Source organism: Scyliorhinus torazame, chromosome 15 (assembly GCF_047496885.1).
Source record: "Scyliorhinus torazame isolate Kashiwa2021f chromosome 15, sScyTor2.1, whole genome shotgun sequence".
NCBI classification, from domain to species: domain Eukaryota; kingdom Metazoa; phylum Chordata; class Chondrichthyes; order Carcharhiniformes; family Scyliorhinidae; genus Scyliorhinus; species Scyliorhinus torazame.
In genome coordinates, this window is record NC_092721.1 from 200,149,132 (window position 1) to 200,175,050 (window position 25,919).

A 25,919-nucleotide genomic window follows, 5' to 3' on the forward strand; every position below is an offset into this window, starting at 1 on the left:
CTGGGCTTGCTAACCGGTTTAGACAAGTTCCATGATTACGTCTATGGCCTTCCACGGTTCACGGTCGAAACTGACCACCGCCCCCTGGTCAGCATAATAAACAAGGACCTGAACGAGATGACCCCTCGCCTCCAGCGCATCCTACTTAAACTCAGGAGGTACGACTTCTAACTGGTCTACACTCCAGGGAAGGACCTCATCGTGGCGGATGCCCTATCCAGAGCAGAGTGCACGCCGCCAGATGCGGAGGGGTTCGTATGTCAGGTCGAGGCACAGGTGGCCTTGACAGCGGCAAATCTGCCGGCTGACGACTCCAGTCTGGCCCGTATCCTCCGAGAGACTGCGGCCGACCCCCTTCTGCAGCGAGTGATGCGCCACATGACGGGAGGATGGCTCAAAGGGCAGTGCCCGCAGTTCTACAATGTACGAGACGACCTAGCCATCATTGATGGTGTCCTTCTGAAGCTGGACCGGATTGTGATTCCGCACAGCATGCGCCAGCTGGTTCTCGATCAACTACACGAAGGCCACTTGGGTGTCGAGAAGTGCAGACGGACGGCCCGAGGGGCGGTATACTGGCCGGGCATCAGTGACGATATTGCCAACATGGTGCTCAACTGTACAACCTGACAAAGGTTTCAGCCGGCGCAACCTCCTGAGACGCTTCTGCCCCATGAGCTGGTGACGTCCCCCTGGGCGAAGGTGGGTGTCGACCTATTTCACGCGCTCGGCATGGACTATGTCATCATAGTTGACTACTTCTCAAACTACCCAGAAGTCATACGCCTGCACGATTTGACGTCGTCTGCTGTCATCATGGCCTGCAAATATACCTTCGCTCGCCACGGCATTCCGATTACTGTCATGTCGGACAATGGGCCCTGTTTTGCCAGCCATGAATGGTCGTCCTTTGCTGCTTCGTATGGCTTCACACACGTGACGTCCAGCCCTCTGCATCTCCAGTCCAATGGAAAGGCGCAGAAGGGCGTTCACATTGCCAAGCGGCTCCTCTGCAAGGCTGCTGCTGCCGGATCGGACTTCTACCTCGCCCTGCTGGCCTATCGCTCGGCCCCACTAGCCACTGGTCTCTCACCAGAACAGCTGCTGATGGGTTGCGCCCTCAGAACCACTGTGCCTTCCATCCTGGCACCAACAATAGACCATGCTCCGGTACTGCATAGGATGCAACTGCAGCGCGATCGCCAGAAGAGATCGTACGACATACGGGCGACTGATCTTCCCTCCCTGGCCCCTGGAGACAACGTCCGCATCTACCTACCAGACGGTGGCTGGTCAGCACCTGCCGAAGTTCTCCGACGCGTGGCTCCCCGCTCGTTCCTGGTACGCATGCCGGATGGATCCGTGCGTAGGCGCAATCGCCGAGCCCTTCGCTTATTTCCACGCTCGCAACGGGACCCTACACAGACGCCGTGTCCTCCACTGGTTCCTGATAGCGACTTCGTCGAGCTGCCATATACCATGCCCCTTCTGTCGCCGCCCGTGGCCAGGCTCGCACCTCAGCCGGTGGTTCTCGACCCACCCTTGAGGCGATCAACCCGAATTCGTCGCCCACCTACTAGACTGGACTTATGAGACTGTTCACACGTCAAACCTTAGCAACTACTGTATTGTAACATGTCATTGTTTTATCGTTCCAGGCTTCGTTTGATCGGTCCAAATTTCAACGTTGTTCTTCTTTTGTTATGGTACAACCTCGTTAGCATGTCACACCTGACATCGCCCCTTGTATATAGTTACGCCACATGTACATGATGTAAATATTACGCACACACCTTTAGCTGCACTCAGGACACATTTATATTTATAACCACGTAGGCACATAATCTTGTAAAAAAGGGGGAATGTCATGATATTCCAACACACATCATAACACATACATAATGATAGACATACCAACAGACCAATTAGCACACATAACACGACAGCCAATCACAGACAAGAGCAGACACTGTATAAGACAAGAAACACAACACTTCCTGGCCAGTCCATCTGGAGACAGCACAGGGCCAGGACCTCATTAGCAAGACACTCACACAGTCACCACGTGCTGAGTACCAAGTCAGATGTGTAAATAGTTAGTTGGAATAAAACTGCGTTGTACCAATCGCAACCGTGTTGGTTCGTCTGTACCTCAGAGCACCCAACACCTCAAGAAGGAGGCCCATCATTTCTATATTGGATGTTAACTAGAGCAATCCAGAACAAATCTCTCTCCACCCCCCACCCCCAATTCCATGTCTTCCTTCCTTTCAAACATTTACCTAATTTTTCCTGAAATAACGCAATGGTCTCCATGTCCGTGTGGAAAAGTAATTCCACACACATGCATCCCTCAGGTAACGAAAACTCCCCTAATTTCTCCGCTCACTGTTGGCATCAATTTAAATTGACTTCCCAACTACAAGAAATTGCCTTTTCCCATTAACTTCCTAATTATAAAAATACACAATAAAATCAGCTCTTAACCTTCTTCAATTGACTAAAAATTGTGCCAGCATCTCCTGATTCTCCTAATATTTATAGTTTCCCCTCCTTACCATCCTCTACTGATGACTCCCTAATACAGCATTTGGTGTCCAACTGTGACCTGAACAATGTTTTGTCACACATCTCATATGTTGCCAAAGCTCCTTCCATGAATCTTCCAAATCTGCGACCTCTGCCACCTAGAAGGACAAGGGCAGCAGAAACATGAGAACCCCCACCACCCGGAGGTTCCCCTCCAAGCCACACATCACCCTGACTTGGAAATATATCGGCTGTTCCTTCAGTGTGGCTGGGTCAAAATCCTAGAGCCCCCTCCCTAACAGCACAGTGGGTGTACCTACACCACACGGACTGCAGCGGTTCAAGAAGGCGACTCACCACCACCTTCTCAAGGGGCAATTAGGGATGAGCAATAATCTTGCTAACAATTATTACTTCCTATGAAAGAATAAAACAAACTCACTACCTCTATTTAATAACCTCTTGAAATGCTAAAATAAAAGCAAAACAGATGCTGGAAATCTGAAATAAAAACAGAAAGTGCTGGAAAAACTCAGCAGGTCTAGCCGCATCTGTGGAGAGAGAAAGAGAATTGAACATTTCAAGTCTAATGTGACTCTTTGTGAAACCTCTAAAAATGCTGCTGGTTCATATCACCTCCTGCACCGATACCACAGCCTGCACAGGAAGGACATTTCTGACTGTGCATAGGGACTAGGTGTTGAAGTTGCCAAAAAGATGACTTTTCACCTTTTGAATCTGATTGAAAGTCTTTGGCGACCACAAGGGTCCCACTTGGGAAATTCTGAATGAGAAAGAGCAGAAAGGACTTGCATTTGTATAGAGCCTTCTCCAAACCCAGAACGTCCCAGAATACTTGACAGGCAACAAAATATTTTGGAAGTGCAGCCTCTGTTGCAGATTTTGTGGCAGCCAGTTTGCAGATATGGTCGGGCAAAGAAATGGGGGATATATGAGGAGCTAGAGGCACAAGACTGAGAGGCAATCTCCGAGTTTGAGGTATAAAATAATGCTGATAGAATGAATGTACATGTTATCATATTTGCACACTTATTATTAACATACTACAGATGCAAACATAGTAAAATACAAATGACACATAATAGCACAGAGATATAATAGATGCAAGATGCATTACAACATCGATACAATACTCTGAAGAAGAGCCATACAGACTTGAAATGTTAACTTGGCTTCTCTCATGTCATGGATCTGCTGGGAGACAGCATTAGACAGCATTCAAAGGGCTTAGGGCCGGCACGGTGGTGCAGTGGTTAGCACTGCTGCCTCACGGCGCTGAAAACTTGGGTTTGATCCCTACCCTGGGTCACTGTCCGTGTGGATTTCCACATTCTCCCCGTGTTTGGGTGGGTTTCGCCCCCACAATCCAAAGATGTGCAGGGTAGGTGGATTGGCCACGCTAAATTGTCCCTTAATTGGAAAAAATTATATTTGGGTACTCTAAATTTGTTTTTAAAATTATTCGAAGGGCCTCAATTGATACACGTCTCTCCCGAGTTTAGAACGGCAGTTGATATAATAATCAAATGTGAATAGCTTATGGAGGAGAAACAGATTATAGACAATAGGGAAGGTTCCTGAGATATTCATATATTAATGTTTAGTGGAAGAAGTTGATGGGGGCAGACAGCCAAATACACAGAAGCATAATCAACGAACAACAAAGGTGTAATTGTCCAGACCCTGAGAAGGAAGGGAGGTAGTTACCACCTAAAGTCTCATAAAGAGGACAAGCCAGTTACCAGCCACCAAACCTTAAGGCCAGGTTTACAGCAAACAAGCTTCTAAGTCTTTTAGCAAAAGCAGTACAGAAAACCTTCTTCACAGTTTAAAAAAAAATTCTTCACAGGACCACGAAAAGACGGTTCCCAGATTTGAATATCATCCCAGTCTTGTGTGGTAACTATAGTTGGTTATTCAATTTGGATGTTGTTGCTCTTATTAGCCTTAGTTTATTTAGTTCTAATTACGTCACCTTTGCTCACGAGTCGCCAGGTATCTTTCTGATACCGCCACGTAGTTCAAGCTCGAGTTATGATTAATAAGTCAGCACACCGCTTAGTAAGATTGAAATCAACGGTCATTTATTATATACAACAAGTAATGCTTACACAATAATGTTATTCTCTATATAGAAACCTATCACTACTGGCCAATACTTAGCTTTAGGAAGGGCCCACCAGGTCAGGGAAACGAAAGGCTTATCCAATCGGATCTGGCCCGAGGGATTCAAAAAGCTGATACAGGTCGATGGCTAGGAGTCTCTATCGGGTAGCGATCGCTGGAGTCAAACTTACGCTTTCTGGTCGATGTTCTTGCGAAGGTCTCGAGCAGGCGAAGATGAGAGAGAGAGCGATCTGAACTTAGCCCCGTACTTTATAGGGCCCAGGGGCTTCCCGCCTCTCGGGACAGCCCTTGACCCTGAGTCCCAAGTGATTGGACTTGGTCCCAATCACTGGGTTCGATACGTCCAATAACGGGGCGATTCCTCGATCGGGGGGTGGTCGTTCACTTGTCTTTGTTTCGGCCACTGCAGGCGTCGACAGGTCTGGCCCGGCATTCAATTGCTAATATGTTGCAATTGTTCCCGGGGATAGCCGATTAAACTGCAGATGTCTGGGTTGATGTGCTGCTAATGGTCTTGAGTATCGATCTGGGCCGACTTCCCCAGAGCCGAATACGCTATTCTGTCTGCAGCTGTCCGTTTGTGTCCTGTTGGCTGCTTTTCCCATCAGCCTTTTCGGTGAACCATTTTAAATCGGGTTTTGGCCAAATTAATAGGGAATCAGCCATTTTAGGTGGCTACAATGTTTTTTGGGGAACAGGGGAAGTCTTACAGAGTTCAGGTTCCCAGGTTCGATTCCCGGCTTGGGTCACTGATTGTGCGAAGTCTGCACATTCTCCCCGTGTCTGCGTGGGTTTCCTCCGGGTGCTCCGGTTTCCTCCCACAGTCCAAAGATGTGCAGGTTAGGTGGATTGGCCATGCTAAATTGCCCTTAGTGTCCAAAAAGGTTGGGTGGGGTTACTGGGTTACGGGGATAGAGTGGGTCTGGGTAGGGTGCTCTTACCAAGGGCCGGTGCAGACTCGAGGGGCCGAATGGCCTCCTTCTGCACTTTAAATTCTATGATTCAGTTATCATAGATATATTTTGTAACAAGAAATACATTCGACAGAAACTGTGTGTGTTTAGTAATTTATACATCATGATTGTGTGAAAGTCGAATAGTCTTCTTTGTGTGTATTTATCTTTTCTTTAATAAATAATCTTTAATAATTGTTACACGATGATTGGGCTATTTATTCTCACTGGGGTTTCACTTGTCTCCTCACATCAAAATAAAATAAAACGATACGCCCTCACAAACCGGCGTTCCAAATTGGCATACTCTCGTTAATAGCATCAGGGTGCTTCCTGACATTCTCCACAGATGCTCCCAGACCTGCTGAGTTTTTCCAGTATTTTCTCTTTTATTTTGGAGTTCCTGCATCCACAGTATTTGCTTTTATAACAAAATACATACTATTCATAAAAGCACATATGTACACTATACATACTGTACACATTAGGCAGGGACATGGGCCCATAATCCTGGTTGACACAACTCCAGTACTGAGGCAGTGCTGCTCTGTCAAAGGCACCATCTTTCGGATGAATTAAACCAAGGTCCCATCTGATCTCTTGTGATGGATGCAAAAGATCCCATAGAACTTTACAAATATTTTGATGTGTCACTTTGCCAATATTCATATCTCAACCAATGTCACTAAGAAGTCTGACAACACCAGGTTAAAGTCCAACAGGTTTGTTTCGAATCACTAGCTTTCGGAGCACTGCTTCTTTCACATGTGAATCTCAGTGTCTATATGCGCGATCTTCTTGGAGATCCTCTCCACTTTGAGCCTGCAGTTTGCGGTGTCGATGGTAGCCATGATGTGGAGATGCCGGCATTGGACTGGGGTGAGCACAGTACGAGGTCTTACAACACCAGGTTAAAGTCCAACGGGTTTGTTTCAAATCACTTTCAATGTCACTAAGAACAAAGTATCTGGTCACTTAGTTCATTGCATGCAGTGGGTTAATTGGCTGCTGTGTTTCCTGCATTGCAATGGTGACTACATTTCAAAAAGTATTTCATGGGCTGCAAAACGCTTTGGGATGTCCTACGGTTGTGAAAGGCGCTACAGAAATGCGAGTCTTACCTGGCTGGAACCGTTTCTGTGAGCCAAACAAAAATCATGAATCAGCTTGGGGAAATATCTGAACAGATTTTAATTTTTTTAAAGTTGACCTAGGCACCCAGCACCCTCTTCCTGAAATTGCGGAAACTTTGTCTGCAGTCTTTAGGACCCATTAAGCATCAACATCTGGATGTAATTCCAATGGAATTTTACTGACTTGTCATTAGGAGGAGTAGAAAGTAAAGAAGACATTGTGTAGGATTGGAGAATTCGGTGCTTTTAAAGTTTCATGCAGAAATATAGATTTTCCCTCAATGTTACGTGTGTTGATCGCAAATATTCGTCTGAGTAATTCCATACATCCTAAAAATATTAATGAAGTTTCAAAACGGTGCAGTCATCCTTTTTATTTTTAAGTTTGTAACTGAACTGAAAGGTTCAGACTGAGAACTGGGGAAGATAAAGCTGTTGATCGCTTTTTTTTTCCTTGTCGCATTTAAGCTTCTGACAGAGGGCTGTTTTGTTCCATGGTGAAAAGTTTTGAGGTCTTTTCTCGGTGGCTCTAGCTGCCTCTGTCCCTCCCCCCATTCTGATGTGTGCCACGTGGCAGAAGCTGGAGCTGAATGCAGGCAGAATGAAATCCCCTTCCCCCACATTAGCTGCAACGCACAATTACAGCTCGTGCTGCTACACCCAGCGCTGTTTCTCTCTCTAGCTCTACAGCAGCAATGCATTGACATGACCCGTTTTCCAAAGCTCTGGAATTCCCTCACCGAAGGGGGAAAAAACCCTTTGGTTCCTGCAGCTTTTACAAGCTCAGCGTGTCCCAAATCCCTTTGCAAGCAAGGTTTGGAAGTGAAGCTACTGCAGCAATATGAGACCACAAGGTATAGGAGCAGAATTAGGCCATTCGGCCCATCGAGTCTGCTCCGCCATTTGATCATGGCTGATGTTCCTCATCCCCATTCTCCTGCCTTCTCCCCATAACCCCAATCCCCTGAGTAATCAAGAAATCCCTTTATTAATTAAGAACACCAGATTTGTGCTTGAGGTACTGTAACCTACAGGGCTACAGACCAAGGGCTGGACAGGGTGGACATGGAGAGGATGTTTCCACTTGTAGGAAAAGCTAGAACCAGAGGTCGCAACCTCAGACTGACGGGACGGTCCTTTAAAACAGAAATGAGGAGGAATTTCTTCAGCCAGAGGGTGGTGAATCTGTGGAACTCTTTGCCGCAGAAGGCTGTGGAGGCCAAATCACTGAGTGTCTTTAAGACAGAGATAGATAGGTTCATGATTAATAAGAGGATCAGGGGTGATGGGGAGAAGGCAGGAGAATGGGGATGAGAAAAATATCAGCCATGATTGAATGGTGGAGCAGACTCGATGGGCCGAGTGGCCTAATTCTGCTCCTATGTCTTAAGGTGGAATTAGACAGAGCCGTTCTTTCTTAGAACATAAGGATACTGGGAAATACTTTAAACCATTTGTGCACAGCACACTCCCACCAGGAGCAATGAACAAGTGATCTGCTTATTGGTGACATTGGTTGGGTTCATAAAATGTAGAAACACACGCTCAAGTACGCAGACACTCTACCGGGAGAGGCCATACAATAACCCCTGAGATTGAGCAGCAAATTTATTTTCTCGAGCCTATCGCAAAACACGAAGCCAATTTAACATTTGCACTCTGACCCTCACTGAAGTAGGGGGAGGTGGTGTACTGGGCTAGTAACTCCGAGACCCAGAGGTCCCAGGTTCAAATCCCACCACAGCAGATGGTGAAATTTGAATTCAATCAAAATCTGGAATTTGAGGTGATGACCATGAAACCATTGTCGATTGTCGTAAAAGCCCGTCTGGTTCACTAATGTCTTTCAGGGAAGGAAATCTGCCATCCTTACCTCGTCTGGCCTACATGTGACTGCAGACCCGCAGCAATGCTCCACCTCAATCAATATGAGCTGAGTCAGTGGCATAGTGGTATTGTCCCTGTGTTGGTAATTCAGAGAGCCAGGGTAATGTGCTGGGGACCCGGGTTCGAATCCCACCAGGGTAAATGGTGAAATTTGAATTAAATAAAAATCTGGAATCAACGGACTTCCGGTTGCGGCGATGCGGAACTAAGCCGCGCGATTCGGCAGCTCCCGCGATCACGGACTTTCGGGCTCTCTAGAGGAGCCCCAACAGGAATTTTTTGAAGACGTTCCGTGTGAGAAGGGAAGAGTGAGGTCCCCCTTCACCGTTTATGGACCGGACGAGAAGCGAAACCGCCAAAAAAGCGGCGTTGGAGCAGCGGGAGAAGCGAGGGAAGAAAAACAAAATGGCGGCGGCCGGAGATAAAGTGGAAGGCAGGCCGGAGCTGCAAGAGTTCATTCAGCGCTGTTTCGAGGAGCTGCGGAAAGAGATGCTGGCGCCTATGCTGTCGGCGATTGAAGGATGAGGGATGACCCAGAAGGCCCACGAGGTAAAGATCCAGGAGGTGCAGAAAAAAGTCAATGAGAACGAGGACGAGATCTTGGGCCTGGCGGTGAGGGTGGAGGCGCACGAGGCGCTGCACAAGAGGTGGGCGGGGTTGATTCGAAGACCTGGAGAACAGGTCGAGGTGAAAGAATCTTCGGATCCTGAGTCTCCCTGGAGGAGTGGAGGGAGCCGATGCCGGGGCATATGCGAGCACGATGCTCGAGTCGCTGATGGGTGCGGAGGCTCCTCCGAGGCCTCTGGAGCTGGATGGGGCACACCGGGTGCTGGCGAGGAGGCCCAAGGCTAATGAGCCGCCAAGGGCAATTGTGGTGAGGTTTCAACGTTTCACGGACAGAGAAAGGGTCTTGAAATGGGCCAAGAAAGAGCGGAGCAGCAGCTGGGAGAATGCGGAGATCTGAATATACCCGGACTGGAGCACGGAGGTTGCAAAGAAGAGAGCGGGTTCCAACCGGGCCAAGGCGGTGTTGCACCGGAAAGGAGTGAGATTCGGAATGCTGCAGCCAGCGCGATTGTGGGTCACATTCAAGGATCAACATCACTATTTTGAAACGCCTGAGGAGGCTTGGACCTTTATTCAAACTGAAAAGTTGGACTCAAACTGAGGGTTTGTGAGGGTGGGGGGGATGTTTGATGTTTGTTGTAAATAGGGTGTTAATCACGCGCAGGAAATGTTCCACGGGCTGGGGGATGGATGGGGATGGGGAAAGGGACCGGGTGAGAAGACCGTACGAGATGGTGGGCGCTGGTGCTGGAGGGAGAGGAGGCTCGGGGATGGGGGAAATGAGACAAGGCCGCAACAGGAGCTGTGCCAGAGGGGGCGGGGCAGGCTTAGGAAAGCACGGGCTTTTTCCCGCGCTAGGGAAGAACGGAGGGGGGGGAATGTAGGAGCGCACACTGATTGGGAGATTCCCACACGGGGGGGGGTTCAATGGGACGGCGGGGGAAGCCGGGGTCAGCAGGAGTCAGCTGACTTACGGGAGTGCTATGGGGGGAGCAAAAAAGCTAGACACGGGTCTAGCCAGGGGGGGTGGGGGGGTTGCTGCTGCACTGGCCGAGGGGGAATTGAACACAGAAGAGGTGGTCGGGGCAGGGGTCTCCCGTCTGGGGGACTGGAGGGTGAGGGCGGCGCGGGCACGGGACTGGCCTAGAAAAGGAGATGGCTAGTCGGCAGGGGGGGGGCACGGGGAGGGCGGTGGGAGGCCCCCAATCCGGCTGATAACGTGGAATGTGAGGGATCTGAATGGGCTGGTAAAGAGGGCCCGAGTGTTCGCGCACTTAAAGGGACTGAAGGCAGACGTGGTCATGCTCCAGGAGACACATTTGAAGGTGGCGGATCAGGTCAGGTTAAGAAAGGGATGGGTAGGACAGGTATTCCATTCGGGGCTGGATGCGAAGAACAGAGGGGTGGCAATATTGGTGGGGAAGCAGGTGTCGTTTGAGGCCAAGAATATCGTAGTGGACAATGGAGGTCGATACGTGATGGTGAGCGGTAAGTTGCAGGGGACGTGGGTGGTATTGGTAAATGTATACGCCCCGAACTGGGATGATGCCGGATTCATGAAGCGCATGTTGGGGCGCATTCCGGACCTGGAGGTAGGAAGCTTGATAATGGGTGGGGATTTTAACACAGTGTTGGACCCAGCACTGGATCGCTCCAGATCTAGGACCGGAAAGAGGCCGGCTGCGGCCAAGGTGCTTAGGGGGTTTATGGATCAGATGGGGGGAGTGGATCCGTGGAGGTTTGCCAGGCCGCAGGCCAGGGAATTTTCTTTTTTCTCCCACGTGCACAAGGCCTACTCCCGGATAGATTTCTTTGTTCTGGGCAGGGCGCTGATCCCGAAAGTGGAGGGAATGGAGTATTCGGCCATAGCCATTTCAGATCACGCCCCGCATTGGGTGGAACTGGAGTTGGGAGAGGAGAGGGACCAACGCCCGTTATGGCGGCTGGATGTGGGACTGCTGGCAGATGAGGCGGTGTGTGGGAGGGTGAGGGAGTGTATCGAAAGGTACTTGGAGGCCAACGACAACGGGGAGGTGCGGGTGGGGGTGGTATGGGAGGCGGTGATCAGGGGAGAGCTAATCTCCATCAGGGCTCATAGGGAGAAGATAGAGGGCATGGAAAGGGAGAGATTAGTGGGGGAGATTTTAAGAGTGGACAGGAGAATCTCAGAGGCCCCTGAAGAGGGATTACTTGGGGAAAGGCGTCTCCAGACGGAGTTTGACCTGTTGACCACAGGGAAGGCAGAGGCACAGTGGAGGAAAGCGCAGGGGGTGACGTATGAGTATGGGGAGAAGGCGAGTTGGATGCTGGCACACCAGCTTCGTAAGAGGATGGCAGCGAGGGAAATAGGTGGAGTCAAGGATAGAAGGGGAGCTACGCTGTGGAGTGCGACGAAAGTTAATGAGGCATTCAAGGCCTTCTATGAGGAGCTGTACAGATCCCAGCCCCCAGCGGGGGAAGAGGGGATGAGACGATTCCTGGACCAACTGAGGTTCCCGAGGGTGGAGGAGCAGGAGGTGGCTGGTTTGGGGGCACCAATTGGGTTGGAGGAGCTGAGCAAAGGTCTGGGGAGTATGCAGGCAGGGAAGGCCCAGGGACCGGACGGGTTCCCGGTTGAGTTCTATAGGAAGAACGTAGACCTGTTGGCCCCGCTGCTAGTGAGGACTTTTAATGAGGCAAGGGAGGGAGGGACCCTGCCCCCGACAATGTCGGAGGCGACGATCTCTTTGATCCTGAAGCGGGACAAGGACCCACTGCAATGTGGGTCGTACAGGCCCATCTCGCTCCTCAACATGGATGCTAAGCTGCTGGCAAAAGTGCTGGCTACGAGGATCGAGGACTGTGTCCCGGGGGTGATTCACGAGGACCAGACGGGATTTGTAAAGGGCAGGCAGCTAAACACCAATGTGCGGCGGCTCCTAAACGTGATAATGATGCCATCAGTGGAGGGAGAGGCGGAGATAGTGGCAGTTATGGACGTAGAGAAGGCCTTTGACCGAGAAGAGTGGGAGTACCTCTGGGAAGTGCTGCGTAGGTTTGGGTACGGGGGAGGGTTTATTAGTTGGGTTAAGCTCCTTTACAGAGCCCCGGTGGCGAGTGTGGTTATGAATCGGCGGAGGTCGGAGTATTTTCGTCTGTACCGAGGGACAGACTGTAAGGGAGTTTGGGGATTTTACGGGCTATAAGCTTAATGTAGGGAAGAGTGAGCTCTTTGTATTACAGGCAGGAGACCAGGAAAGGGGGATAGACGATCTACCGCTGAGGAGGGCGGAAAGGAGCTTTCGGTACCTGGGGATCCAAATAGCTAGGAGTTGGGGGTCCCTACATAAACTGAATCTGACGAGGCTGGTGGAGCAGATGGAGGAGGACTTCAAAAGATGGGACATGTTACCGCTCTCGCTGGTGGGTAGAGTGCAGTCGGTCAAAATGGTGGTCCTCACAAGGTTTCTTTTTGTGTTCCAGTGCCTTCCCATCGTGATCACCAAGGCCTTTTTTAAGAGGGTAGGCGGGAGCATTACGGGGTTTGTGTGGGCGAATAAGACCCCGAGGGTAAGGAGAGGGTTTCTGGAGCGCAGTCGGGACCGAGGAGGGTTGGCGCTGCCGTATCTGGGGGGCTACTACTGGGCAGCAAATGTGGCGATGATCCATAAGTGGTTGATGGAGGGAGAGGGGGCGGCATGGAAGAGGTTGGAGATGGCGTCCTGCAAAGGAACGAGCCTGGGGGCGCTGGTGACGGCACCGCTGCCGCTCTCGCCGACAAGGTACACCACGAGTCCGGTGGTGGCGGCAACGCTAAAGATCTGGGGCCAGTGGAGACGGCACAGGGGTGCAATGGGAGCCTCGGTGTGGTCCCCGATCAGGGGTAACCATCGGTTTGTCCCTGGGAGGATGGACGGGGGGTTTAAGAGCTGGTATCGAGCAGGGATTAGAAGAATGGGGTACTTGTTCATTGATGGGACGTTTGCGAGCCTAGGGGCACTAGAGGAGAAGTTTGGGCTACCCCGGAAAATGCTTTCAGATACATGCAGGTGAGGGCGTTTGTGAGGCGGCAGGTGAGGGAATTCCAGTTGCTCCCGGCACAGGACATTCAAGACAGGGTGATCTCGGGGGTATGTGTCGGGGAGGGCAAGGTGTCGGCAATATACCAGGAGATTAAAGAAGAGGGTGAGGCGTTGGTAGAGGAGCTGAAGGGTAAATGGGAGGAGGAGTTGGGGGAGGAGATTGAGGAGGGGCTATGGGCTGATGCCCTAAGTAGGGTTAATTCCTCTTCTTCGTGTGCCAGGCTTAGCCTGATACAATTTAAGGTGGTTCATAGAGCGCATATGACGGGGGCGAGGCTGAGTAGGTATTGTGGGGTAGAGGACAGATGTGGGAGGTGCTCAGGAAGTCTGGCGAACCATGTCCATATGTTTTGGGCATGCCCGGCACTGGAGGGGTTCTGGAGGGGAGTGGCGGGAACAATATCTAAGGTGGTGAAAGTCCGGGTCAAGCCAAGCTGGGGGCAAGCACTATTTGGAGTCGTGGACGAGCCGGGAGTGCAGGAGGCGAAAGAGGCCGGCATTCTGGCCTTTGCGTCCCTAGTAGCCCGGCGAAGGATCTTGCTAATGTGGAAGGAGGCGAAGCCCCCCAGCGTGCAGGCCTGGATAAATGATATGGCAGGGTTTATCAAGTTAGAGAGGATAAAGTTTGCCTTGAGAGGGTCTGCGCAGGGGATCTACAGGCGGTGGCAACCGTTCCTAGACTATCTCGCAGAGCGTTAGATGAAGGTCGGACAGCAGCAGCAACCTAGGGGGGAAGGGGGAGTGGGGGGGGATGTCTTACGTGGGGGGGGGGGGGGGGGGGGGGGGGAGGGAGGGGGGGGGGAAGGGGGGTCTGTATGGGGGGTATTTGAGCAAGAAAATACATGTACAAAGTTCTGTAACATATCGTTTTACCATGTTTATGCCTTGCTATATGCGTTTTCTTTCTATTTGTAAGGGTGAAAAACTGTGTTAAAAATCTTAATAAATATATATTAAAAAAAAAAAATCTGGAATTAAAAGTCGAATGATGACCATGAAACCATCGTCGAAAAAAACAGGATCGTTATGTCACTCAGTGAGTGACGCTGAAATAAAAGCAAAATACTGCGGATGCCTGAAATAAAGAAAAGTCATACCATCTCCAAATGTTAATTAGGTTTCTCTCCATGCCGATGGTGGCAGATCTGCTGAGTTTATCCAGCATTTTGTGTTTTTATTACAGTATGTCAGGATGATTTGATGCTAGTGCTGCCATTTTGGAGTTAAATGTCCCAGCTATGATGTCCTCTCAGCTGAACACACATCAGCAGCAGAAAGGACCCTCCATCCTATTTAAAAGGCTCAATAACTACCTGCAGACTTGTTGCTGGTTGTTTCCTCCTGGTTGCTGCTTCAATTCTATAATTGTTTGGTGCTTTCTATAGTTGGGGAAAGGTGCAGAAGTCTGCAGGGAGTGGGCCGCTGGGTGCTGAGGACTTTTTTCTGACTTTAGTCAGAGACTGTTCCGTCAATATCACGTGAAAAGAAATCTAAAACTGGAAGTATCAAAACTTTACTCTTCCTTGCTATTTTTAAAAATTGACTTTCTGCTGGACCAAAAGGAGATGGCCGCTACAAGTCACATGATCACAGGATTGGCCCCTTTATTCTGGAAACTACCAACACAAGTTACCAGGATAATGAATTGTTCCAAAAGGCTGTACTCCGCCCGGTAACAGGTGGTGATTGGATCCTGTTCCAGTGGAATGTTTTGCAGAATCCCAAAGAGTTTCAGTTTGACTCCTGGACACAGATAGAAAAGGACCTGCTTTTTCTCCCGCTCCAGAAAGACTCTGAGTGCTGCATTCCTGAAGCTGCAGAGAACCTGAATGACTTAATCTACAGGGGAACCATTACAGGCTGCAAGCAAAGCCCAGGACTCTCTCTCTCTCTCCAGATAGACTGTGAGTTGTATTCCTGAAACTACAGAGGCCTGAATTAATCTATAGAGTAAAACCACGAAGTGAAAGCAAAGTTTAAACTGGATTAAGGGACGGGAAACATGCATCTGGAGCAAAGACTATTCTTTTCCCTTTTACTTCTTTTTGTTACCCCCTTTCCTCCTCTCTGTGTGTCTCTGTCTTGTGCCTGTGTGTGTAGAGGGTGGGAGCAAGTTTAAATGGGGCTGGTTTAGCACAGGGCTAAAGCACTGGCTTTTAATGCAGACCAAGGCTGGCCAGCAGCATGGTTCAATTCCCGTACCAGCCTCCCCGAACAGGCGCCGGAACGTGGCGACTAGGGGATTTTCCCAGTAACTTCATTAGACGCCTACTTGTGACAATAAGTGATTTTCATTTTCATTTCATTTCATTCATTCAAAATGGGGGGGGGGGGGGATTAGGAATTAGATAGTAGTTAACCAGTTGTATTTGCTGCAGATTTCATTGTAGTTCTGTTATAAAATTACACACCTGGTGACTGTAATTATTGGGCAGCCAGGGGCTAAAGACATCGGTTATTTTTCGAAGAATTATTGGTTTATTCACATGTGTTGTGACTCCAGGTCAAGTGGAGCTGGAATTGACCGGGCAATAACCCAGGGTGTCGTAACAAAGAACAAAGAACAAAGAAATGTACAGCACAGGAACAGGCCCTTCGGCCCTCCAAGCCCGTGCCGACCATGCTGCCCGACTAAACTACAATCGAACACTGTTTAGATCCATTTCAAAAGGAGGCCATTGAGAGGTCAATGGACAGCATTTGCATTTTTATAAGCTTACCCCTCTAGTGGAGTCGGAGCATCTGCCTCGACAATGGGTTCCGGACACAAGACCCTGAATACGGATGGTAACTCTTGCAAAAGCTAAAGGGTTGAGAAATGATCAGCCTTGAAATCAACGCCAGTCCCAGACACGACATGAACATCGTTTTTGTAGTCACTGTGGCGAAAGAAGGCCACATGACTCAATGGACTATTTTCAAGTTTTTATATTCCTTTGAGACCTGCAAAAGCCCTCAGTCTGCTGTTTAACGTCCAGCCAGTAAACACCAAGAAGCAGATCTCCAGGCTAAATAACAGCCTGCTCCTCGGAGCCTGTCTCTGCGAAAGATTTTCTACCATCACCCGCAGAACTGACCCAGACTCTGTGCACCTACTTTATCTTGAGGTCTCAGCACCCACCGTAGAGAACTTTACAACTCCTGATCTTCAACCAGCTGAACACCTCACTGGACTCTGAATCTGGACTCAGATAATCACGTGAACTAATCTTGATTTCTGTGGTTCTTGCAATCCTACTGTTCCTAGTCGTAAAACCTGAATTTGAATAAACTAACCTTTCGAGTTAATCATACGGCAGGTTTGCTGCAAATTCTCAGTAAATTGGATCGCACTAACTGAACATTTGGGAGGATCCTCCACAGCATATGTTAAAAATAACTCAAAACTCATCTCTGTCTACGAGGAAAGAAGTTAATTTTGCCTTTGTCTCTTGTCTGTAACACTTTGAACAAATATTTTCTATTTCTCTTCACAATATAAGACATAGAAAGCATTCCAAGATGGGATTACAGGCTTCCTAAACTACAAGATGTTTGTCAAAGGTCCTGTGGTACTATTGTGAAGATGAACAATGTCCGAGGCAATAATTATCCCTCAATCAACTTTACAAAAAACAAATTATCTGGTCCGTGTCACGTTGCTGTTTGTTGGAACTTGCTCTGGGCAAGTCGGCTGCTGGCTTTCTTTTCTTTTGTTCATGGAATGTGGGCATCCCTGAAGGCATTTAAGAATAAACCACATTGCTGCGGGACACATGCAGGCCAGACAACGACAACAGATTTCCTTCGCTAAACGGCATGAGTGAGCCCGATGGGGTTTTACAACAATCAACGATGGCTTCATGGTCATCATCATCCAGTGACAATACCATTACGTCACTGCCTCCCCCTACATTACAACAGAGACTACACTGTAAAAAACACTTCACTGGCTGGAAAGTGTTTTGAGACACACAGAAGCGCAATATAAATGCAAATCCCTCTTTGATCTCTTCCGTACTCTTTCCAGAGCCTTCATATCTTTCCTGGAGTGTGACACCTGGAACTTGACACAATACTGCAGCTGGCTAGAACTAACGTTTTATGTACAAAAAATCAATATCATACCTCAGTATGAGTTCTTGGTTAACTTTTCTCACAGGGTATAAGGGACAAGGGGAGTGGGTGGGGTGATCTGTGGTAAGGGGAGGTGAATTTGGACTCCAGCAACGTGCAAGAGGCTCAAAGACAACGACTGGCCCAGCAATGCCTCCATTTCAAAATTCTCATTCTCTTTTCCAAATTCTCCCATGGCCTTGCCCTTCCCTGGCCGGGATTCTCCGAGCTTACGTGCCGCATTCGCGCTCGGCGCGGGGGCGGAGAATGCGAGCGATCGGGTCCGACGCCTTCCCGCGATTTTCCGGTGACCGGAGAATCGACGCCAGTCGCGCGTGCAGACGGCCGGCCGAGTGGAACCATCCGTGGACCACGCCGGTGGGAGCTCGGAGCCGCGGCTGCGGTGGCCGTCCTGGTGGGAGGCGGGGGGATCCGTCACCTGTGGGGGCCTCCGCCATGGCCAGGCCCGCCATCGGGGGTCACTGATTGGCGGGCGCGCGCGATCTGGGGGGGTCTACTTCTTCGGCGCCGGCCCGCTGTGTGGGTCGGCCATGTCGTGCGGGGCCGGCGCCGTGGCCGGACATGCAGGGCCCCGTATCAGCAGCCGGAGCCCCGTGGAGCACTTCGGGACCCTGCAAGCCCCCTTAAAAATGGAGCATCACTCCGTACTTTCTAGAAAAAAGTCCGGAGTGATTCGCACCCGTTTTCTCGTGGGCGTGGGGACACAGCCGCATTATTGGAGAATCCCGCCCCTATCTCTGTAACTCTCTGCAGACTCAGCAAGGCTCCTTCGACAGCACCTTCCAATCCCGCAACCTCGACCATCTAGAAGGGCAAGCGCAGCAGACACTGGGGAACACCACAAGGTGCAAATTCCCCTCCAAGATACTCACCATCCTGACCTGGAACCATATGCCCTTTCCTTCACTGTCACTGGGTCAATATGTCCCTAACAGCACTGTGGACTTTCCTACATCCCATTGTCTCCAGCGATTCAAGGAGGTGGCTCACCACCACTTCTCAAGGGCAATTATTGGGTGGCCAGTAAATGCTGGTCTTGCTCACATCCTGTGAAAAAATAACTTTTAAAAAACTTTCTGAGGTCTCTGCGTTCCTCCAATTTGGTCTCTTGTGGAGCCCTGATGCTACTCGCTCTGCCATTGGTGTCTGGGAGTATAGTTCCACAGGCCCTAAGCTCTCAAATTCCCTCCCTAAGCCTCTCCAGCTCTCTCTCCTCTTTTAAGACACTCTTTAAAATCTTCCACTTTGACAAAGCCTTTTGCCACCTGTCCTAATATTTCCTTGTTTAAGAAAAGCAAAATAGCGTGGCTGCTGGAGATCTGAAATAAAAAACATAAAATGCATGAAGAAATCAGTTTGATGGCTGCAGAGATGGAAAGAGAAATAGAGTTAATGTTATGAGATCAGTATGACTCTCCTTTGGAACTGAAGACAGGTGGGAATTTGATTTGCAAAAATGTCATGAAACACAAGACAATGGGCCTGGGAATGGAAACATTAAAGCACAAAGAACAGTAGCAGAATAAAGATCAGCAATGTCTAAAAGTGCAACATGAGAACAGGATACAGGCGCGATTCAGCAGCCTCGTCACGCCCCACTTGGTGTCAGGTCGAGGCTATTGAATCTCGTGAGAGGCCTCTCACGGAGTGTTGAAACCACCAGTTGGTTTGGAACTTCTGTCTAGAACTTTCAGGCCGGACTCTCAGGCTGTGGGAGCCCCTCTGGGGAGTCACTTTAACTTGTATTGACCTGAGCCTTCACACAGAAGATCCCCCTCAATTCTGTTCAATTTTAACGTGCTTTCACCAGATTGACTATCAGCCTCACTGAGAAAAGACTAGAGTTCTCCACATGAGAATTAAAAAAAAGAAGTTTAAATAATAATCTTTATTTTTGCCACAAGTAGGCTTACATTAACACTGCAATTAAGTTACTGTGAAAGTCCCCTAGTTGCCACATTCCGGCGCCTGTTCGGGGACACAGAGGGAGAATTCAGAATGTCCAATTCATCTAATAAGCACGTCTTTCGGGACTTGTGGTAGGAAACCAGAGAACCCGGTGGAAACCCACGCAGACACAGGGAGAATGTGCAGACTCCGCACAGACAGTGACCCATGCCGGGAATCGAACCGCAGACTCTGGCGCTGTGAAGAAACAGTGCTTACCACTGTGCTACCGTGCTGCTCTCTGCCTGCAGCTGGTGCTGGACTGGGCCCTCCTGCAGGTTAAACTGATTGTAGAGAGACAGGTTTTCATCCTGGACCTTCAGAAAGGATCCATCAGGTGAGAAAGAATCCAGAATTCTAGCCTTCTAGCTGCTTGATCAAAACAAAACTGATCACTGCCAGCTGTCTCTCAGGCTGTGCAGAGAGAGAAAGGTCTTTAATCACAGGCCATCAGATGAGAAAGAGATCCGGCCTGTTGTTTTTTTGATTCACAGCGAAACTAACTCCTGAGAACTAATCTGTGCCTGCAGAACATTCTGGAACAGCCCACACCAATCATCATCGAAAGCCAGCCAAGTTCCGGGAAATTAAAGTAGCCGAGTGGCTGCTAGCCAAGTCCATCGAAACCAAGCAGCACAACTCACTGAGGCGTCCTGAGGTCAGACCAAATAGCACATCTGCCGGGGGTGTCCCATTTTGTTTCAAAGTTAGAAGTGTATCCATCTGAATGGTATACATCCCAGCAACTGTCCAGTCACAAAAGGGAAAATAGCAAAGAATAACAGAAAATAAAGGGAATACACAAGGGAAACCAGGTTTAAACAGGAGTATCCTTACACAGGGTACAGGTTCCCAGGGTGTCGAGCTTCTTGAATGCTGTTGAAGCTGCACTCATCCAGGCCAGTGGGAAGTTTCCAACACACTCCTGACTTGTGTCTTTTAGATCGTGGACAAGCTTTGGGGAATTAGGAGGTAAATTACTCACCGTAAGATTCACAGCCTCTGACCTGGTTTTGTGTCTATAATATTTACGTGGCTGGGTCCAGTTCAGTTTCTTGTCAGTAGTAACCTACAGGATGTTGATAGTGGAGGATTCAGTGATGGTAATGCCATTGAATGTTAAATGGTTAGATCGTCTTTTGTTCGAGGTGGTCATTGCCTGGTACTTGTGTGGCATGAACATTACTTGCCACTTATCAGTCAAAGCCTGGATATTGTTCAGGCCTTGCTGCAAATTGACATAGACTGCGGCAGTATCTGAGGAACATGGCAACACCACCACGTTCCCCTCCAAGGCCCTCACCATCCTGGCTTGGAAGCATTTTGCCGTTCCTTCACCGTGGCTGGGTCAAAATCTTGAAACTCTCTTCCTAAAAGCACTGTGGGTGTACCTACGCCCCATCAACTGCAGCGGTTCAAGAAGGCATCTCTCCACCACCTCGTCAAGGGCAATTAGAGGTGGGCAATTAATGTTGGCCTAGACAGCAATGACCACATCCCAGAAATTATTTTTTAAAAGTGGTGCTGAGCATTGTGTAACGAATGGCAATCATCCCCACTTCTGACCTTACGATGGAAGGCAGGTCATTGATGAAGCACTGAAGATGGTTGAGACTAGGATTATCCTGAGGAACTCCTGCAGTAAAGTTCCGGGACTGAGGCGATTGACATCCAACAGCTAGGACCACCTTCATCTGTGCTAGGTATAACTCCAACCATTCCTGGGTTGGCTAACCATATTTTTAAATGGATTGTGACCCAAGATGGGTTTTGCTTGAGTGGAGATAAATGATAGCAGTTAGGAATTAGTGCTTCATCGACATTGTTGAGCATTGTTTAACTGGTAATTGTACGGCTTTGTACTTCTAATATTAATGTTAGTAATGCTGTGTTAGTAATAAAGTTTGTTTTATTATACCTTTTCCCTAATTGTACGTGGAATCACTCCTGGAGCGAAGTATTCTTTCCTCTCCGTTTTATAAATGAAATTAAATATTGGGGTTTCCGTCCGGTTTCTCAGCTACTGTTGAGGTCTGGTCCGGGATTGTAATACACCCCTACCACCTTTCAGGTAGTGAGTTCTAGATTCCTACCACCCTCTGTATCAAAAGGGTTTTTCACACCTCTTCTGCAATATATATATAAATATATATCCTGTCCCTTACTTAAATCTATGCCCCTTGGTTATTGACCACTTCACTAAGGAGAAAAGTTTCTTCCTATTCACCCTATCTACGTTCCTCATAATTTTATACACCTCAATGAGGTCCACCCTCAGCCTTCTCGGCTCCAAGGAAAACAATCTCAGTCTATCCAGCCTCTCTTCCCAGCTGGAACGCTCCACCCCAGGCAACATCCTGGTGAATCTCCTCTGCACCCTCTCTAGTGCAATCACATCCTTCCTGCAGTGCGGCGACCAGAACTGCACACAGTACTCCAGCTGTGGCCTGAGGAGTGTTTTTAGAGCTCTGTCATAACCTCCCTGTTCTTAAATTCTATGCCTCAGCTAATAAAGGCAAGTGTCCAATATGCTTTCTTAACCACCTTACCTACCTGTCTTAAGGGATCTATGGACATGCTCCCCAAAACCCCTCAGATCCTCTGCACTTCCTACAATTCATTGTATATTCCTTTGCCTTGTTAGTCCTCCCAGAATGCATCACCTCACACTTTCCAGGGTTAAATTCCATTTGACACTGGTCTGCCCATCTGATCACCCTGTCTATATCGTCCTGTAATCTAAGGTTTTCCGCCTCGCTATTGACCACACCACCAATTTCTGTGTCATCTGCAAGCTTACTGATGATTCCCCGACATTCACGTCCAGATCATTAATGATGATCTTTTCCTGATGTTCCCCTGCCTGTCTCCCAAAGGTCTCATTGAGCTGACCCCGGAAGCTCGTCATCTATTTGGCGCTGAGCAGGGGCCTGGTCTCCAAGTGTCCGAGACCTCAGCTGTCGCTCCCTCTGCCAGCTGTGGGCCTGACCTAGCGATGTGCTCGCCAGATTGCGGCCCTGAGCCTCCCCTAGAATGGCTGACTCACAATGGTGGGCTGGCGGGGGGGAGCGGGTGAACACGGCAAGGCAGTGCATCAATGAGGGTAACTGCGTCTCTGCCGTTCCCGCCGGAACGCGATGCTCGGCGGAGCGGAGAATCGGCGCCACCGGGGCCGGCGTGGTCGGTGCAGCGCCGGTCGGGGTATTCGCCGATTCTCCAGCCCGGATGGGCCGAGCGGCCATCACCAAAAAGCCGAGTCCCACCGGCGGCATTCTAACATCCTCTGAGCCAGCGGGACCTCGGTGTTGAAGGGTCTGGGGGGGTGGCCTGTGGGGGGGAGGGGAGGGGGGGGTCCGACCGCGGGGGGGGGGGGGCCTCCATAGTGGCCTGGCCCGCGGTCGGGGCCCACCGATCGGCGGGCCGGCCTCTCAGTCGGGGGGGGGGGGGGCTTCCTTTCCTCCGCGCCGGCTCCTGTAGTCCTGCGCTGGCGTCGGGGCTGGCGTGGGGAAGAAGGCGACTGCGCGTGCGCTGACCCCGCGGCGCCGGGTTCGCGCCGGGATCGGCAGCTGCCGTGGGCCGCTCCCGTGCCGTGCTACCCCACTGTGGCCCGGAGAATCGGGTCTCGGAATGGGCGCCGACGCTGGAGTAAAACACTCCCGTTTTTACGCTGGAGTCGGCACTTGGCCGCCCGATGGTAGAATCGCCCCCCCCCCCCCCCAGCTCCCTCTGTCTCCACACACTGACTCTCTCCACTTCCTCATCTTTCTCGCCACACCTTTTAATGCGCTGTGCCTGTATCTGCTGACCTCTGGTGTACATATGCTGCAATGACAGCCTTCACAGAGTTAGTTCCTTGTGGCAGATTGCCAACTTGCTGCCTTTGCGTCGAGCTGGAACTACAGATGAACATTTGCATTGCAGATGCAGCTCTGGCTATGCTACCACTAGAATATTGGAACCAGTTCTGGTCACCACGTAGAAACATAGAGAATAGGAGCAGGAGGGTTGTGTGGGGTTACTGGGTTATGGGGATAGGGTGGAAGTATTGACCTTGGGTAGGGTGCTCTTTCCAAGAGCCGGTGCAGACTCGATGGGCCGAATGGCCTCCTTCTGCACTGTAAATTCTATGATAGGAGGAGGCCATTCGGCCCTTTGAGCCTGTTCCGCCATTCATTATCATCATGGCTGGTCATCCAAGCAAGTAACCTGCCCCTGCTTTCCCCCATATCCTTTAGTCCCTGTGGCCCATGAGCTATATCTAACTCCTTGTTGAAAACATAGGAGGCAGGATTCTCCGCTCTCTCAGCCACGTTTTCCTGTGCGGCGCCCCCTGGCCGGCAGCAGGATTCTCACTTGTGGCCACCACACGCTGTCGGGGAAACCTGCAGGCGTGGGTGCACAGCCGAGGGAGAATTCCGCTGACAATGTTCTGGCCTCAACTACTTTCTGTGGTGGCAAATTCCAGGTTCACCACACTCTGTCCTAAATGGTTTGCCCTGTATCCCTAGACTGGGACCCCTGGTTCTGGACTCTCCCCCACCATCGGGGACGTCCTTGCAGCATCTGCCCTGCGGAGTGACGGTATGGGTTCGATTCCCGCACCGGCTGAGGGTATTCATGAAGTCGTCACACCTTGATCTCAAGCTGCAAAACCCGAGTGAGAGGAAACGAGCTGACAGGCGACTGAGGTCCAAGGTGCAACGAAGAGCTCGAGACCTAAAGAACAGATGGTGGGTGGAAAGAGGGCAGGAGGCTCAGCAACCTCGCCGACAACCACGATCTGCGCGACTCCTTCAGCCCAAGTAAAGCAATCTACAGTCCACGTACCCCGGGGCCTACCCCATTGAGAGCCCAAACGGAGAGGCGCACATCAAAGAGAGAGAGGCAGTCACTGCCCACTGGAGAGAGAGCGCACTTAGAGGACCTCCTCAACCAGGACACAGCCTTTGACGCAAGGGTCCTCGACAGCGTCCTGCCACCCACCACCCGCCACCATCTCACCGCAACCCCAGCTCGCCACGAGGTCGAAAAGGCCGTCCGACAGCTGAAGGACAAGGCCACTGCCGCAGATGGAATCACCGCAGGAGTATCAAAATGTGGCGGAGAGGCACCCTTGACAAGAGTCTACAACCTCATCACCTTGTCTGGATGGAAGAGAGCATGCCGGGTGATCTCAGAGGTGCCCTAATCATGACCATCTTCGAGAAAAGAGACCAATCCAAGTACGGAAATACCACGGGATAGGTCATCGCGAGAATCCTCCTCAACCGCCTCCTCCAGGTGGCTGTAGAGCTTCTCCCTGAATCTCCGTGCGGCTTCCGCCCACCAAGAGGCTCAATGGACCTGATCATCAGCGTGCAACAAATCCAGGAAAAGTGCAGGGAGCAGCATCAACCTGTTTACATGTCCTTCTTCGATCTCCCAAAGGCCTTCAACTCTGTCAGTGAGGCATTGGGGAACGTGCTCCTCAAATTCCGCTGCCCACAGAAATTCATTACCATTCACCGCCTGGGGCAAGAGGGCGCAGAGTCCAGAGCGTCCCACCCACCATCCTCATCAAACACCACCTGCCAAACCTGTGGCAGAGTCGGCGCATCCAGGATCGGACTATTCAGCCGCCACGGAACCCACCTCCCCGGAGTGGAAGCAAGTCACCCTCAGCCCTGAGGAACTGCCCCCTAGTGGAAGGAGATCTGCTGCAATGACAGCCTCCACCGTACTGCCACTTGCACAGAGTTCGTTCCGAGAGGCAGATTGCCAACCTGCTCCCTGTGTCGAGCTGGAATTCCAGATGAGCATTTGCAAGAATGTCTGTGGACGAAGTTCTGGTTTCGCTATCACTAGAATATTGTGACCAGTTCTGGTCACCACATAGAAACATAGAGAATAGGAGCAGGAGGCTATTCGGCCCGTCGAGCCTGCTCCATCATTCATTATCATCATGGCTGGTCAGCAAACTCAGGAATCTGTCCCTGCTTTGACCCATTCCCTTTTGATCCCTTTAGCCCCAGTAGCTATATCTAAAACCTTCTTGAAAACATCCAATGTTTTGGCCTCAACTACATTCTTTGGTGGTGAATTCCACAGGCTCATCACACTCTGGGTGAAGAGATATCCCCTGATCGCAATCCCAAAAGGTTTACCCCGTATCCTTAGACTGGGACGCCTGCTTCAGGACACCCCCTCGCCCCCCTCCCCCATCAGGGACATCCTTCCAGCATCTACCCTGTCCGGCCCTGTGGAGCGACGCTAAAACAGACAGACATAAACACAGTATGGGTTCAATTCCTGTACCGGCTGAAGTTATTCATGAAGTCCTCACTTTCTCAACTTGACCCCTCTCCTGAGGTATGGTGACCCCCAAGTTAAATCACCACCAGTTAGTTCTCTCTCTCTCAAGGGGGGCTTACTCAGCAATAATCTGCTCACGGACGCTCAGTTCGGGTTCCACCAGGGTCACTCAGCTCCTGAACTCATTACAGCCTTTGTTCAAACATGGGGAACATGTGTGAGTGTATCTGTCTGTGTGTGTGTTTGTCTCTGTCTGTGTGTGTGTGTGTCTGTCTGTGTGTGTATGT